The 5,284-nt window shown below is 37.5% G+C and overlaps 1 long non-coding RNA gene across 1 annotated transcript in view; it reads right to left on the bottom strand.

Annotated features, from left to right (window-relative positions):
- Window positions 1-5,284, bottom strand: part of LOC114487975 (uncharacterized) — a 12,520-nt gene that overhangs the window by 6,306 nt on the left and 930 nt on the right. The window lies entirely within an intron of this gene.

Below are 5,284 nucleotides of genomic sequence, written 5' to 3'. Positions count from 1 at the left end.
AGACCAATATCACTGTTGAATATAGATGCAAAAATCCTCAACAAAATACTAGCAAACAGAATCCAACAACACATTAAAAGGATCATACACCATGATCAAGTGGGATTTATCCCAGGGATGCAAGGATTCTTCAATATACACAAATCAATCAATGTGATACACCATATTAACAAATTGAAGAATAAAAACCATATGATTGGGACTTCCCTGGTGGTGCAGTGGTTAAGAATCCGCCTGCCAAGGCAGGGGACATGGTTTCGAGCCCTGATCCTGGAAGATCCCACATGCCATGGAGCAATGAAGCCCATGCACCACAACTACTGGGCTTGCACTCTAGAGACACAACTACTGAGCCCACGTGCCACGACTACTGAAGCCCACATGCCTAGAGCCCATGCTCCACAACAAGAGAAGCCACCGCAATGAGAGGCCCGTGCACTACAACAAAGAGTAGCCCCTGCTCCCCACAACTAGAGAAAGCCCACATGCAGCAACAAAGACCCAACGCAGCCACAAATGCATAAATAAATAAATTTATTTTAAAAAATTTAAAATAACCCATTTGATCATCTCCATAGATGCAGAAAAATCTTTTAACAAAATTCAACACCCATTTATGATAAAAAGTCTCCAGAAAGTGGGCATGAGGGAACTTACCTCAACATAATAAAGGCCAAATATGACAAATCCGCAGCAAACATCATTCTCCATGGTGAAAAACTGAAAGCATTTCCTCTAAGATCAGGAAGAAGACAAGGATGTCCACTCTCACCACTATTATTCAACATAGTTTTGGAAGTCCTAGTCATGGCAATCAGAGAAGAAAAAGAAATAAAAGGAATCCAAATTGGAAAAGAAGTAAAACTGTCACTGTTCGCAGATAACATGATACTACACATAGAAAATCCTAACAATGCCACCAGAAAACTACTAGTGCTAAGCAATGAACTTGGTAAAGTTGCAGGATACAAAATTAATGCATAGAAATCTCTTGCATTCCTATACACTAAGAAGGAAAGATCAGAAAGAAATTAAGGACATGATCCCATTCACCACTGCAATAAAAAGAATAAAATACCTAGGAATAAACCTACCTAAGGGGATAAAATACCTATACTTAGAACTATAAGACATTGATGAAAGAAATCAAAGATGACACAAACAGATGAAGAGATATACCACTTTCTTGGATTGGAAGAATCAATATTGTGAAAATGACTATACTACCCAAAGCAATCTACAGATTCAATGCAATCCCTATCACATTACCAATGGTATTTTTTACAGAACTTGAACAAAAAATCTTAAAATTTGGATGGAGACTCAAAAGATCCTGGATAGCCAAAGCAACCTTGAGAGAAAAAAAAAAACAGAACTGGAGAAATCAGACTCCCTGACTTCAGACTTTACTACAAAGCTACAGTAATCAAGACAGTATGGTACTGGCACAAAAACAGAAACATAGATCAATGGAACAGGATAGAAAGCCCAGAGATAAACCCATGCCCCTATGGTCAACTAAGCTCTGACAAAGGAGGCAAGGATATACAATGGAGAAAAGACAGCCTCTTCAATAAGTGGTGATGGGAAAACTGGACAGCTACATGTAAAAACGAAATTAGAACACTACTTAACACCATACACAAAAATAAGCTCAGAATGGATTAAAGACCTAAATGCAAGACCAGACACTATAAAATTCTTAGAGGAAAACATAGGCAGAACACTCTTTGACATAAATCACAGTAAGATCTTTTTTGACCCACCTCCTAGAGTAATGGAAATATAAAAAAAAATAAACAAATGGGACCTAATGAAACTTAAAAGCTTTTGCACAGCAAAGGAAACTATAAACAAGACGAAAAGACAACCCTTAGAATGTGAGAAAATATTTGCAAAAAAATCAATGGACAAAGAATTAATCTCCAAAATATATAAACAGCTCATGCAGCTCAACATGAAAAAAAAAAACAACCCAATCTAAAAATGTGCGAAAGACCTAAATAGACATTTCTCTAAAGAAGACATACAGATGGCCAAGAGGCACATGAAAAGCTGCTCAATATCACTAATTCTTAAAGAAATGCAAATCAAAACTACAATAAGGTATCACTTCACACTGGTTAGAATGGGCATCATCAGAAAATCTACAAACAATAAATGCTGGAGAGGGTGTGGAGAAAAGAGAACCCTCTTGCACTGTTGGTGGGAATGTAAATGGACACAGCCACTATGGAGAAAAGTATGGAGATTTCTTAAAAGACTAAAAATAGAATTACCATATGACCCAGCAATCCCACTACTGGGCATATACCCAGAGAAAACCATAATTCAGAAAGACTCATGCACCCCAATGTTCATTGCAGCACTATTTTCAATTGCCAGGTCATGGAATCAACCTAAATGTCCATCAACAGACAAGTGAATAAAGAAGATATGGTACATATATACAATGGAATATTACTCAGCCATAAAAGGGAATGAAATTTGGTCATTTGTAGAGATGTGGATGGACCTGGAGACTGTCATACAGAGTGAAGTAAGGCAGAAAGAGAAAAACAAATATCGTATATTAATGCATATATGTGGAATCTAGAAAAATGGTACAGATGAACTGGTTTGCAAGGCAGAAATAGAGACACAGATGTAGAGAACAAACGTATGGACACCAAGGGGGAACAGCGGGGTGGGGGTGGGATGAACTGGGATATTGGGATTGACATATATACACTAATATGTATAAAATAGATAACTGATAAGAACCTGCTGTATAGCACAGAGAACTCTACTTCACTTCGCTGTACAGTAGAAACTAACACAACATTGTAAAACAACTATACCCCAATTTAAAAAAATTAAAGAAAAAATAAAATTTTAAAAATTTTAAAAATTAAAAATTATGCATTGGACAATTGTTAGAAAAAAAAAGATGTTCATCTCAACGTACTGTATAATGGTTATTTTATGGTATCTTCACATAGTGTACCTGTGTAATCATAAAAATGGTATAGATGTTTATTGTCATGGAAAGCTACCATGCAATTTATTAAGTTAAAAATGCATGTTATCATTAATCATTAGAGAAATGCAAATCAAAACCACAATGAGGTATCAGCTCACACCAGTCAAAATGGTCATCATCAAAAAATCTACAAACAATAAATGCTGGAGAGGGTGTGGAGAAAAGGGAACCCTCTTGCACTGTTGGTGGGAATGTAAATTGATACAGCCACTATGGAGAACAGTATGGAGGTTCCTTAAAATACTAAAAATAGAACTACCATATGACCCAGCAATCCCACTACTGGGCATATACCCTGAGAAAACCATAATTCAAGAAGAGTCATGTACCACAATGTTCATTGCAGCTCTGTTTACAATAGCCAGGACACGGAAGCAACCTGTGTCCATCAACAGATGAATGGATAAAGAAGATGTGGCACAGATATACAGTGGAATATTACTCAGCCATAAAAAAAGCAAAATTGAGTTATTTGTAGTGAGGTGGATGGACCTATAGTCTGTCATACAGAGTGAAGTAAGTCAGAAAAAGAAAAACAAATACTGTATGCTAACACATATATATGGAATCTAAAAAAAAAAAAATGGTTCTGAAGAACCTAGGGGCAGGATAGGAAGATGTAGAGAATGGACTTGAGGACACAGGGAGGGGGAAGTGTAAGCTGGGACGAAGTGAGAGAGTGGCATGGATATACACTACCAAATGTAAAATAGATAGTTAGTGGGAAGCAGCTGCATAGCACAGGGAGATCAGCTCAGTGCTTTGTGACCACCTAAAGCAGTGGGATAAGGAGGGTGGGAGGGAGACACAAGAGGGAGGAGATATGGGGATATATGTATATATATATAGCTGATTCACTATGTTATACAGCAGAAACTAACACACCATTGTAAAGCAATTATCCTCCAATAAAGATGTTAAAAATGCATGTTACAAAAGAGTGATTCAATATATCATTTAAAGAATTTAATGATAGAAAAAGCATGGAAAATATTCACCAAAATGATGATTGTATCTAGATGACATGATTAATTGTTATTATTTTTTGGTTGTGTGATCTTGAGAAACAAATGTAACCACTCCGTACCTCTCGGTTTCTTCAGTAACAAATGGAGGCAATGATACTTCATAATAATATATGTAAAGCACTTAGAAGAGTGTTGAGCACACAATAAGTACTCAAAATAGGTTAGCTATCATAATCATTATCCTAACTGTCCACGTTTTATAATTTTGTGAGTGCATATGTGTTAATGTTATAATCAGGAAAGGTACTAAATTTTTTTAAAAGACGATTCACATGGGGGAGGAGGGAATTGGATTTATTCCCCTCTATAAGAATATTAAATCAGTTTCCATTTACCAAAAATGTTCAACGGTCAGATCTTTTTAATGTTTAATTTTCTGACTATTCTAAACAAGAATTCACTTAGCATTTATGGTTTAAGTCCAGTATTAGGTTTCTTAGCGTCAATTCAGGCTAAAGTGTAAAAATTAAACATTATTAAGTCTGACATATGAGTTCAAAATATGTTGCCGGTGTAACAAAAGGCAATTAAAAAATCGTATTGACACTTTGCACCACAGCTTTTGGTAGGTAAGGGATTGTTTTTGTTTGGAACAAAGACACTTAGGTAAATGTTTGGGTAAATGGTGGAAACTGAAGCTTGGAGCTTGGGTGTCGATTGGATCAGTGCTTTACAGAGGAAAGGAATTTGGTGCTCTTCAGTGTGAGGGGAAAGATGGGAAAAGGGGAAAGTTGAGGGCAGGAGAAGAGAAGAGGGAAAGAGAGTGGAGGGGAGATTGAGGGCGGTGAGAAGAAGGGAGGGAAGAGGAGGGAAGAGGTAGAAGAAAGAGGCTGGTTGGAGGACTGGAGAAAGGGAGTCCACACAGGACTTTACAGAAGGTCGTTATGGGCAGTCGGTGATAGGATGGACCCCGGTGATTCTTTAAAGTCTGTGTATCTTGGTTGGTGGAAAATGATGAAAAGGATAGAGTTCACGTCTATGTAGATGCTGGTTGGACAGAGATAGCATGTGTAGATGCAGGATTTTGGGGTCATAGGGGGTCATGAGACTGCATAAATTTCCAGAAATTAATAGAAATCTTGGATAACCCTGGGCCATGAAACTTGGCCTCAAGGCAACCTAGATCTCAAGGGACAAGGGAGGAAGGGCTCCAGGTAGCAGCATCCAGATTACATAAAGATGTGTGTGTGTGTGTGTGTGTGTGTGTGTGTGTGTGTGTGTGTGTGTGTGTGTG

Source organism: Physeter macrocephalus, chromosome 16 (assembly GCF_002837175.3).
Source record: "Physeter macrocephalus isolate SW-GA chromosome 16, ASM283717v5, whole genome shotgun sequence".
In the NCBI taxonomy this organism is placed as follows: domain Eukaryota; kingdom Metazoa; phylum Chordata; class Mammalia; order Artiodactyla; family Physeteridae; genus Physeter; species Physeter macrocephalus.
The sequence above is the reverse complement of the archived record's forward strand: the minus strand, read 5'-3'. Positions and strand labels throughout refer to the sequence as shown.